Source organism: Schistocerca americana, chromosome 8 (assembly GCF_021461395.2).
Source record: "Schistocerca americana isolate TAMUIC-IGC-003095 chromosome 8, iqSchAmer2.1, whole genome shotgun sequence".
Taxonomy (NCBI): domain Eukaryota; kingdom Metazoa; phylum Arthropoda; class Insecta; order Orthoptera; family Acrididae; genus Schistocerca; species Schistocerca americana.
Window position 1 is genome coordinate 88,110,750 of NC_060126.1, and position 13,474 is coordinate 88,124,223.

Sequence of the window (13,474 nt, forward strand, 5' to 3'; positions counted from 1 at the left end):
AGATGAACTGTGACGAACTAAGCCCAGCGGAAACATGCGCTTGTGTGTGTGTGTGTGTGTGTGTGTGTGTGTGTGTGTGTGGTGGCCAATGCTAAATAGAAACATACAGATCTCTTCTTTGCATATACAGCAGGTTTGTCAGTGAACTTGATAAGGAGGTCACTGCATGGTATGGATCTGCAACGACTAAAATAATTAGAGGTCGTTGATAAAAAATAATATATTGTACTTAACTGGTGGTACAGGAGTCTTCATAGTCAGGAGGAATATTATTACAAACAGAGAGCTATAGAGGCATCACATAGACCTCACTTTAACTAAACGCCTTGTCAGAGGTTGCTTTCTATCAGCTGAAGGCTATACTATTCGAGCAAGAGAGGCTGAGCGCACGCTAGAGACTTGTTGCAAGCAGCGGAGCGGCCCTAGCGGCGTTAATCTCGACTAGCGGGTCCAGCGATACTGGAACGGAGAGCGGTCGATGACTGCAACCCTTAACAAGTGTGGTATCGACGTTAATACCGCACTTTCTCTTTGTTTGGCACTGTCAGGGGATTGGTACACGGATGGGTTCATATCACCTCCGGTTTCATTACGACGTGATGCCAGGGTTATATTGTTAACCTGCCTAGGTGGATAATGTGTCAGAAGGCGACTGCGTTGTATACCGGGCAACCAGATGTCGAGGGACATCGCGCTGTTGTCCTGGTCTGGGACACTGTTCCGACTTGTCCTAACTGTCTGGTGACGTGGCATAGGGCGTCTGTCCCGATAAAAGCTACAGCGCTGTGGCGGTGTACTTTGTCGATGGGATATTTCTCATGAATATATCTCGAACTCGTCCACGATGGATATCCTGAACTTCATTTCTTGCATTTACTTTGTTGGATATCGAGTTCTCGGATATTGGTATTGCAGGTTGTGCCCGTGCTACACTATCGTACAGTATGCTGTGTAGAACGGTCGCTTTGTAAAGACTAAATTTTGTTGCCGGCTGGAGGTCCTAGCTAAGGAACATTGTCATAAACACCCGGATCATTTTAAGTATCATCGTCTTGATGTGAGTCCTTTTTATAACCGTGTCGCAAGGTCAGTTTCTTAGCACCGTCAGAGGTATCCTCTCATTGGATGTTGTCTACTTTTTTAGGATTAATAATAAATTTGTTCTTTAGTCCCTGTCTAATTGGCAGAGTATGCGATATATTATCTGAGGTTTGTAGCGCCCATTATCATCGATATCATTGTTTCAGAGACTTGTTGAAAGTTATTTTACGGTGGTAAATCGTTAATATTAGGTTGGTGCGTAAGTTCGAAGCCTTTTTGTTTTGTGTATTGGTCTTCTGGTTACTATGGGTTTATGTATAGATTGTCAATTTTCATTTGTAGCTCCCTGTTGCTATTCTGGTTTACATGTTGTCGTTTTGTCATTTGGAAATAGTGACTGGAGCTCTGGACGGTAGGAAATGGAGGGCTATGTTGAAAAATCGGAACATATCCGACATATCCTTCTGTTTCAGTCAGGTAGAGGGTGACAGCAGCTTGGGCAGCCAGAAGCATTTGCACAGTGTATGTGGATAATGCCATTGGACAAAGGACGGCAAGAAAACTGTTTTATCGTTTGAAGGAGGATCGATGTGACATTAATGATCCTCCACCTTCAGGAAGACCTTCATGGTTTGATGAAGATCGTTTAAACGCATAAAATCAGCAATGATATACTTTAGTGTGCTAGACAATTGGCAAATCTGATGAACTCTGATCATTCCATCATCGTGCGACCTTTGCATGGCCAGAAATCAGTTGTATGGGTTCCATACCGTCTAAGCCAAAGTCACGGATATCAGTTGGTGGCTATATGTGCATATGTGCATCTCTACTTGCTCGTCATCAATTGACTCGTGAACAACATCGAACAGTCCTATCCTGTATCGTGATTGATGAGGAGAAATAGTTTCTTTAAGGTAACATAATGAAGAGAAAGGAATGGCGCAGCCCAAGGTAGCCACAGCCTGTGCATAGACGTGCGCGCATCCACAAAAGTTAGGGTTATGCATCTGCTGGAACAGCGATGATTTGACGAGCTACGAATCGCTTCCCCGAGGTGTAACCATCACAGCTGATATTTATTTTCAACAACTAAGACGTCTTGCAGACGCAGTCCAAAAACAACGACCAGGATGACTGCATGAAGTGATGCTACTCCACAATAACGCCCACCTGAATTGTGCTAAACTGACAAAAAGAAACTAAACAGGAGTTGGGTTGGGATGTCACTCCGCACCCACCTTACTCACCGGATCTTGTGCCCTCAGATTTTCACCGTTTCCACTCTCTATCGAACATCCTTTGAGGCTCTTCCTTTCTGGTTAAATATGCGCTCCGAACGTGGTTCGACAAGTTTTTTGCCTCAAAACAACGTGATTTCTACAGTCACGGAGTCGAAAATTACCTCAACGTTGGCAGACTATCGTAAATTGATGGCTAAATGTATTATGTGTATATGTTGTGTTTACTAAAGTTATTGGAAAACGCTCAGATATTATGCGCCAGCCTGAGACGAGTGTGAAAACGTAAAGGATACAGCCCTGGGGAATGCTTGCTGACAGATATTTCATTCAGGATTTCTTGCCCTGAAGTTGGGTGGAAAACTTCCTATCGTGATAGTAGTTATCCAGTATCTTTACATGTTGTCGTTTTGGCATTTGGATATAGTGACTGGAGCTGTGGACGGTACGAAATGGAGTGCTATGTTGAAAAATCGGAACATATCCGACATATCCTTCTGTTTCAGTCAGGTAGAGGGTGACAGCAGCTTGGGCAGCCAGAAGCATTTGCACAGTGTATGTGGATAATGCCATTGGACAAAGGACGGCAAGAAAACTGTTTTATCGTTTGAAGGAGGATCGATTTGACATTAATGATTCTCCACCTTCAGGAAGACCTTCATGGTTTGATGTTTGTTGAATGGAATGCCATGATGTCTCCTATTTCATGTTGGGAGTAAAGAATCCGAATAGGGAACGTAAACAGTCACTTCCAAGCCCTGTTCTAAATCGTACAGAACTCTGCCTCTTGAACTGGTGGTCGTCAGATGTCTTGAGGTCACCTCAATCGATAGAGGTGGCGCAATTGTTCCTAAAATGAACTCGCATTAGGGAGGAAGACAGTTCAAATCCGCGTCCGGCCATCCAGATGTAGGTTTTCCGTGGTTTCCCAAAATCTGTCCAGGGGAACGTTGGAACGGTTCCTTTGAAAGGATACGGCGGATTTCCTTCCTGATCCCTGAAACAATCCGAACTTATGCTCCATCTCTAACGATATCGTTGTTGATGGGACGTTAACCACAATCTTTGTTTCATTTTTGTGGAGTTTGTCCAGAATAATGTCTTTATTTGCAGGTAGATGTTGCATGGGGGCTTAATTAAAATGCAATAATTTTAGTAGCTGTGTGTCCGCTTACGAAGTCTCGTAACCGGTTGGCCCTGAGTAGTATTAATACGTGATCTGACTGCATAAAATAACAATAAAGAATGACAAGAAATTTCCGTTAACACAATTGATTAATTAAGTCCCCTGCAGCTATAAAAGCTACGAAACAACAAAGCACAAGTCTAACTGTTCTGTGTGTGGTAGTGTAATTCAACGTACATGTATCTGGCACGGTTCTTCCTCAATACGGCAAGATATTTTAAACACCATTTACAATGAACTAATTGAAAAACTACAAATACCACAATTGCACATAGAAACCAGAATTACAAGTCTAATACATGAACACGAGCCAGATGCTTTGTTGACTGAACCTGTGACCGAGAGGCATTGTCATTAAAGAAATGTGAAATATTTTTTTTTTACCTCAGCATATATTGACGAAAAATGCACTGTGATTATTGCAACATCTTCCATCTATATATTACACCAGTCGAACAGCATCTACTCTCTCGCCCAACAGAACAACAACTGCACTCGACATCCTTTCAACAAGTACTGCCCTCGGCAACCTCTGAACTACTACTGCACCAGTGGAGGCGCCGGAATAATAATCTTTGGCGCAATCTCTGGCGCTGTGACTCAGTGTAGCCACCTTTCATATGCCCTCCTCCACGAGCTAGAATTCAATGGTATTTCTGCCAGCATTGGTGGTGAAAATACCACCAAATTCGTCCAAAGAACGTAGACAAAAATGAAAGATGATATTAATAAGTAAATATCACAGAACTAAATAAATTTTGGCTTTGCACTGACCCTTCAGTAACCTAATATATGAAATACAGTGAGGAATACAAATACTTGCATACATGTGATTTTACATAATAGTTTACACAAGTATCATTTGTCAGAGTAGTTAAACAGTTCAATCTATGGCACCAGCAATGACGAATAGGTGCAGGTAAGAGACTCATCACATTTCATGAAGAGTAAATACACTAAAAATAAGTTTATACAAATATGAAACTTCCTGCTAGATTAAAACTGTGTGCCAGACAGAGACTCGAACTCGAGACCTTTGACTTTTCCTAGTTTGGAAGGTTGGAGACGAGATACTGGCAGAAGTAAAGGTGTGAGGACTGGGCGTGAGTTGTGCTTGGGTAGCTCAGTCGATAGAGCACTTGCCTACGAAAGGCAAACGTCCCGAGTTCGAGTCTCGGTCCGGCACACAGTTTTAATCTGCCAGGAAGTTTCATATCAGCGCACACTACGCTGCAGAGTGAATATCTCATTCTGGAAACATCCCCCAGGCTGTGGCAAAGCCATGCCTCCGCAATATCCTTTCTTTCAGGAGTGCTAGTTGTGCAAGGTTTGCAGGAGAGCTTCTCTAAAGTTTGGAAGGTGGGAGACGAGATACTGACAGAAGTACACCTATGAGGATGGGGTGTGAGTCGTGCTTGGGTAGCTAAGATGGTAGAGTACTTGCCTGCGAAAGGCAACGGTCCCGAGTTCGAGTCTCGGTCCCTCACACAGTTTTAATCTGCCAGGAAGTTATCAGCTAACACTCCGCTGCAGAAGGAAAATCTCATCCTGGAGTTTATACAAATCTTTTCAATAGTTCAATAAACAAGTAGCACTCCTCAGAGTAGATGACCGTTCCAACAATGGCACCCCACAGTGGTCAACAGGTGGAAATAGCAGTCCCATAACATTTCATCAGCAGTATTTCGACAGCTCCAACAGTGGCACCCAGCAATGGCGAGCAGCTGCAGACACATACAAGTGACATTCTCTCAGTAGAAGCAGTTCCATCAGTGGCACCCAGTAATGTTGAACAGGTGCAGACAGCAACAAGTGATATCATTTCAGCTGAAGCAGTTCCATCAGTGACACCCAGTAATGTTGAACATTTGCAGGTAACAGTCCATAATATTCACCAGCAATAATTACACAGTTCATCAGAATTCCTCAGCAGAAGTTAAACATTTCCAAGTGGCACCCACCAATGTTAATAAGTGCAGATAACAGTCCATAATATTCACCAGCATTAATTACACAGTTCATCAGAGTTCCTCAGCAGAAATTAAACATTTCCAAGTGGCACCCACCAATGTTAATATGTGCAGGTAACAGTCCATAATATTCAACAGCATTAATTATACAGTTCATCAGAGTTCCTCAGCAGAAATTAAACATTTCCAAGTGGCACCCACCAATGTTAATATGTGCAGGTAACAGTCCATAATATTCAACAGCATTAATTATACACTTCATCAGAGTTCCTCAGCAGAAATTAAACATTTCCAAGTGGCACCCACCAATGTTAATAAGTGCAGGTAACAGTCCATAATATTCACCAGCAATAATTACACAGTTCATCAGGTTTCCTCAGCAGAAATGAAACATTTCCTAGTGGCACCCACCAATGTTGAACAAGTGCAGGTAACAGCCCATAATATTCACCAGCAATAATTACCCAGTTCACCAGAGTTCCTCAGCAGAAATTAAAAATTTACAAGTGGCACTCACCAATGTTAGTAAGTGTAAGCAACAACAACAGTTTGAATGCACACACAATTGCTTTTACAAAATTATTATCAATGCTCTTACACTAAACATACAAATTATAATAAACACACAAATGATATCAGATAATTGTCATATTAACTATTACAAATACACAAATATCAGTAAACCTATAATATTTATGGGTGTCAGTGCAAGCCACAACAAACAAGTAAAATAATATTTAGGAGGTAGGTCGGTACCAATTATTTGGGATTAGGAAAGGAAAACACACAAAACACACTCACTCATCTCTCATCCACATATTATGTACTACTGTGTAATTGAATAGTGTTAACTGTGTAAATGCAAGTCTGTCAAAATTTGATGTTCAACATGTGCATCAAATAGAGTCGCAGCAGTGTATAATAGTCAATAATAGTTAGTCAACGTCATAGGCATCATATCAAGACCAATGTTTGCCAAGTCAAATCAAAATGTACGGTTGCTGAACAACTGTCAGTGTGCCAAGATATGCAAAAGCCTCTCTCCAAAAAAAAAAGTATATACTGCTTATTGATTTAACAAAGTGTGTGTGTGGACAATCTTCCTTCCACTGGAGTGTTCTAGTCTGCCATCTTCATCCTTCTTGTTCCATATAAAGCAACAAAAAATATGCTCCTCACTTACTTTACCTCTTATCCACCAAAACTCCAATAATCATCAGCATCGCATAATCTCAATACTTCAGTAATACCTCTTCAATACGTCGATACATGTAAACCTTATCACCAATATCGTTTACCTTACATCCTATCCACCAAAACTCCAATAATCATCATATCACACAATCTCAATACTTCAATCATACCTCTTCAATACGTCGATACGTGTACCAATATCATTTCACTCCCATAACAACTCTTTCCTCTAGTCAGTCTCCTCAAACAAGTACAGATAAAATCCTAGTGCAAACTTCAATTCATCATCCCATACAACCTGAAGACACAATGTCCACACACAACCTCTGTGTAATCCACCTGAGCCAAATCTTCTACTCATTATGAATTATAAAATACATTTTGGTTACCTTGTCCATCATAAAATAATAGAAATGGATACATGACCTCTAATAGCCTTCAGTTTGAATAACTTTCAGTAAGTAGGTGCGAGTACGTAGTATGAATGATCACATAAGACTTTGAATGAATAAATCGTAATATTTCACAGTGTATACACCACTTCAAGAATCATGGCAAAACAGAAGCACACATGTTGAGTATTTCTTTGTGTCAAGTGTCACTTGCTATTTCAATGGCTCACGAAGAGTGCAGTGTAATAACTATCAATGGTCTAAAGAGAGAGTTGGTATTTCATGTCGTTAGCTTCCTTCCTATTAGAATAAATTTATACAGCTTCCACAAAACCTCCAGCTCATGTGACTTCAGTGAAGTTTCTTGTACCAATGTAGTTCGTAGAATTATAGCAGTTCATTTTCTTATCTTAAAATATAAAGCACTGAGCGTAAGAAAAACATGCAATAGCGAGTAAATATACCAGTAGAGAACAGAATGTCAACAAGTGGATGTAGCACAATCCCTACAACGAGGCTCTACCAAGCGAACAATCTATAATTAATACCATAGTGTAACCTAAACTCCATGTTTGTTCACAGTATATAAGCATTTCTATATACCAAATTAATGAGTAATTATGACAACAAAACAGAAATGTGTAAATATGCTATCCATACGCAAAGCAGCAAGTATATATCTTACATAATAAACAGGTCATTAGCATCATATCAGCATAAGTAATCTCAATAAGTAAACATGAAGGTGCAAGCAGATAAATCACAACGTATAACTTACATACATAACCATATCAGCACAACTAATCAGGTGACAATTATAATTTAAATAAATAGGCACAGCAGGCGCATAATAAAAAAAAATATGACACCAGTGAAAAAACAGAGCAGCCAAGCGATGCATAATAGACATAAGTAACAACCGTGTTCATTAATCTATCATTGGCAAAATCAGTTAACATAAAGTATAAATCACGTAGTCGCGAGCAACAAAAGTACATACTTAAGTAGAAATATGTTACCTGAAAAATAAACTCAATTAATAGTTACCTTTTTAGTTTATTACTTTCTTCTTCGAAATTACATTCTTCCTGAAATTTTCTCGATAGCAAGTCGGAAACACACAGAATTTACCTGAAGTTCTTAAATATTTTACACAACTGTATCCTGGAAAAAACTGAACGTTAATAACATAAGTTATCAAGTCACTATAGCTTTATACTGAATTTAATCGGAGACTGTGTATTTGTCTACGGCTGTCAGTGCATTCGCACTGAGCGCTCGATCAGCTGTACGTAAGCGTGACGTAGGAAGTAATTGTTTGCGGTCAACGACTACCTTGTGCGGCGCGCGGACTGACTGTCGCTTTGAGTATGTGCAGCCGCCAAAACACGGCGCGGCACCCCTGCATTGTCTACGCGTCCACGCGCGACTGTCAATCTCGCAAAAGCATGTCATTCCACAAAAATTGCAACGTTCGATATATGATGTATTCCCTTAGAGCACCGTGATTTAAGAGTTTCTACTTCAACAGTGCTAACATGAATAATTTTGCGACCTCTATATGGACCGTTACAGAGCAGAAAAAATTTGCGACACAAGCCTTTTTCTTTGTGAGAAAAACGATGAGACTTAATTAACACCTTTTGACGAACTGACAAAGTTTTTAAACGACCAGTACGTTTAGCTGATTTCACTCTTCTAGCAACCGCAGATGCAATATTTTGTAGAGCCAGGTTGACAACTTCAGAATGCCGCAGTTTATGTGTAGGCGAAAAAGGAACTATTTCAGAAATGCGATTTGTCGGTGCTTTATTTTTTAATATCAATATAGGCGGGAAAGAAGTTGAATCATTAGGGAGTTCATTCAGAATGTTTTGAAAAATATGAAGATACTGATCCCACGTTCTGTGATTATGATGACAATAAAGACGACACCATTTATTGGTTTCCTTCATCCATCTCTCTAAAGCGTTAGATTGAGGGTCAAAAAGTGAAATGAAAATTGCTTTAATCTTACGACGCCGTAGAGTACGAAGCCAAATTTTAGAGCGAAACTGTGTTCCATTATCTGATATAACTTTATCAACATGACCCACTTCTTTAAGAAAATGTTTGATGAAAGCATTAGATACTGAACGAGCTGTTGCTTTGCGTCAAGGTGTAAAACACACATATTTTGATGTCAATTCCACTGCTACCAAAATGCACGAAAAACCATCAGTAGAACGAACCACTGGACTGAACAAATCGACTGCAGCCATCTCCTTTAATTTCGCTGGAATGATAGGAAACAACGGTGATCTGTGAGAAATAGTTGGCGGCTTAGCCTTTTGACATAATTAGCATTTGCCAAGAACAAATCGAATACGTTTTTCCATATTACTGAAGTAGCAATTTCTCGTAATTTATGAAAGCATTTTCTGGGACCAAAGTGTGCATAACTGAAATGTGTATACCAAATCAATTTATTAACCCACTCATCAGGAATGCAAACTAACCAAACAGAGTTGTCAACCGATTTTCGTTTAAAAAGGATATAATTGCAAACTAAATAACACTGTCTAATCGCTACGCTTTCCTTTCTCATGAGGCTGGTATGTATTGCCCTGTCTGTTTCGTCTGTCATTTTCAAAATTACTGCTATAACGTCCGTTCCGATCATTATCCCTTTTCTCTGAAAATCGATTGTGATTACCATTACTGAAAAAATTACAAGAAGTTCCGTCGTCGTTGTCATATTCAAGTTCTTGTAGCAAAGTCTTAAAAGTTTGAATGTCGTCTTTACATCTTCCGGCTAAAGCAATGTGTCTTATCGATTGTGGCAGCGTAGTTAAACAAATGCGAATTAATTCAGTCGGGCTATAAGTGTTGGAAAGTAATTGATTCTTTCGAATCATGTCTACAAAGTATACTGCCGGCGTGCGGAACTCAGACTGTTTAAAATTACGCTGCATAATAAGACTATGTTTGACTCTGTCTTGCGTGTTTTCGGACAAATATGCCGATAGAAATGCGTGATAAAAATCATTTAAATTATTACAATCTCTAATAAGGACACACATGCGCGTCGCCGGTTCGTTTCTCATCAATATCCTGAAAACTGTCACTTTCGGGTAAAATAGTCATATCCGGTTATTCTTTATTGACTCCTTTTCTAGACAGATTGATAGTTGAAGCCTTGTTTTGATAGATGCAAAGAATAGTAAAAGAGTAGGCAGCAGAGCAGAAAACTAAAAGGGAAATAGCACAACTACAGCTCGGGGCCCTTTGCACGCTACGGCACATATTCACTTAGTGTAGTGAATCCCCTGAGGACTTAAATAGCCACACGTAAATTCCAGTTTGTGACTTAGTGGAGAATTTGGTGGAAGATTAACATCTGCACTCGACATCCTCTGAACTAGTAATGCTCTCGACATCCTGTCAACAAGTACTGCCCACGACAACCTCTCAACTACTACTGCACCAGTGGAGGCGGCGGAATAATAATCTTTGGCGCAATCTCTTGCGCTGTGACTCAGTGTAGCCACCTTTCAATGTATCACAGTGAGAGCTTACAAGTCGTCACATAGCCACGAAAAAGTTTTCATCGTTCCAGGAAAATATTTGCTATATTATTATTCCAGTTTTGCATCACAATGTTTAATTGTAATCAGGTAATTTACTTATGTCGGTAATAACCGTCTTCAGACCTGACAAGGGAACCTCCCCATCGCACCCCCCTCAGATTTAGTTATAAGTTGGCACTGTGGATAGGCCTTGAAAAACTGAACACAGATCAATTGAGAAAACAGGAAGAAGTTGTGTGGAACTGTGAAAAAATAAGCAAAATATACAAACTGAGTAGTTCATGAGACGATAAGCAACATTAAGGAGAATTGGAACGCAGTGGCGCCGTGGTCTCGTGGTAACGTGAGCAAGTGCGGAACGGAAGGTCCTTGGTCAAATCTTCCATCGAGTGAAAACTTTAATTTTTTTATTTTCAGTTTATGTGACAAACTCTTATGTTTTCATCACTTTTTTGGGAGTGATTATCACATCCACAAGAAAACCTAAATCGGGCAAGGTAGAAGAATCTTTTTACCCATTCGCCAAGTGTACAAGTTAGGTGGGTCGACAACATATTCCTGTAATATGACGCACATGCCGTCACCAGTGTCGTATAGAATATGTCAGATGTGTTTTCCTGTGGAGGAATCGGTTGACCTATGACCTTGCGATCAAATGTTTTCGGTTCCGATTGGAGAGGCACGTCCTTTCGTCTACTAATCGCACGGTTTTGCGATGCGGTCGCAAAACACAGACACTAAACTTATTACAGTGAACAGAGACGTCAATGAACGAACGGACAGATAATAACTATGCAAAAATAAAGAAAGTAAAATTTTCACTCGTTGGAAGACTTGAACCGAGGACCTCTCCTTCTGCAGCTGCTCACTCTACCACGGGACCACGGCGCTCCGAAGCTCACGTTCTCCTTTATGTTGCTATGTGGCCAAGACTGATGACCAGTTTGTATATTTTGCTTATTTTTTCACAGTTCCACACAACTTCTTCCTGTTTTCTCAATTGATCTGTGTTCAGTTTATCAAGGCCTATCCACTGTGCCAAGTTATAACTAAATCTGAGGGGGGTGCGATGGGGAGGTTCCCTTGTGAGTAGAAAGGTGTTACAAAATATATATTTATTTATAATGTCATTACATGCGATGGTGCATTCAAGGTCTGAAAATGGTCATTACCGACTTAAATTAACTACCTGATTACAAATAAACATTGTGAGCCAAGACTGGAAATACAAGAAAGCAGACAATGAGAGCTATTTTGCCGACTGCTGTTAGCGCTGTGACAGCCTTCCAAGAAGCTGGTTGTTCAACAGAATGCATGAACGTTTACTTAATTAAGATTGCAGTGAAATCACCTTTGTGTCCAACTCTGCCCGATAGCCTTGTACATTTCGGAGTTTCAACGCCGTGTTTTCCGCAGATGTGTCTCAGCAAGAAGTCCACAGCCTAGTCTGTAGACGGAAACAAATTCTTCAAGTTCCGTGGTTTTCAGTCCACTGGCGTTCCATATTCAGGACCGGAGGCGAGTAATTAGTTGTCTGTTAGTGATTTTTAAGGCGAGATAAATGGTTTGATTATTTGGTCGACAAGGGTGAGTATGCTGGGAATTGTTCGCGGATGCATTGTCAGCAATTTCTGGATTTCCGAAAGGGCTGGAGTAATGGTGTCCATGACCTTCGTGGAACCGTTTCCTGCTTGTAGTTTTCGTGGTACAGGGTTTGCTGCCCTTGCACAAGTCGGTCGCTGGCTCTTGCAGGTGGGTCGTCGCTGTTCCCGGCTCTGTTGTTGTCGAGGCCCCGGCGTTGCTCTGGTTGCTGAGGCTCGTCCTGGGTCGCCGGTCTAATGCTCGTCGTTCGTCTGGGTGTTTGTGGTCGGGAAGTTGTCCACCGTTGGTGAATATGGAACAACTGTTGCTACTTTTTGATTACGGTTTTAGGGCGCAAAGCTGCTACGGTCATAGGAGCCCATCCTGTGGATTAGTGAAGGATGAAAACCCGAAATCAAAATCAACAGCAATGGGAGCGAAACTCAAGAAAGAAGGAAACTAAAATCGGAAGGAAATCTTAGAAAACTGCTATTGAAGGGGGATTGTTTTTCTCGGAAATAGCTTCAAATAACCGATGGTATCTCACTAACATAAACTCAAGGATGCGATCGGCTGAGCAGGCGTCATCTGCTAAAAGCGAAGATATATCAGGCGACAGCTGTAAACGGGAGCACGGCGGATTAAAATAGGGACACTGAAGTAAAAGGTGTCTCACTGTCCTCGACTGAGAGCACTGGGGACAAAGCAGGGCAGGACCCCCGCTTAAAAGACGGCTAAAAAGACAGTGCCCTATCCGGAGTCTAGTTAAAATTACCTCCTCCCGACGACGAGGCCGGGAGGAAGAGGTCCACGCACAGGGAAGAGGTTTTATCGGGAAGTGCAGACCAATGTGTGTGCCATAAAAGAGCAACAAGAATTCTAGCTACGTTGGACCGCCTCTCCATGAGCCCAGGTGATCCTTTTCACAATTCCGGCCTTTGGGTGGCTCTGTATCTGGCATTATACATCCCCGCAGTGTTGACAACCAGCATAACGGACATATCGTGCTGGGAGATGCCAGTAGTTGGCCATATGTCATATGTAACTGCTGGCATCAATTCAATTGCGCACGCCCTTCCTTTGGAATGTAATCTTCTAATCACACTGTGGTGTAGAGTATGTGTTCAAGTCCGTACTTTCTGTCGTTGTTCTTGACCTCGGGTAAGACGACGACGTAAATAGGTAGTGATCGCAAATCTACCATTGTTTCATCTCTTTGTTTATACTGATAAACTGTGGTTCAACGAATCCTTTCGCGCCTATCGCCTTCGTTAGTTCGTCTCTTGGGGCACAGGCAGAA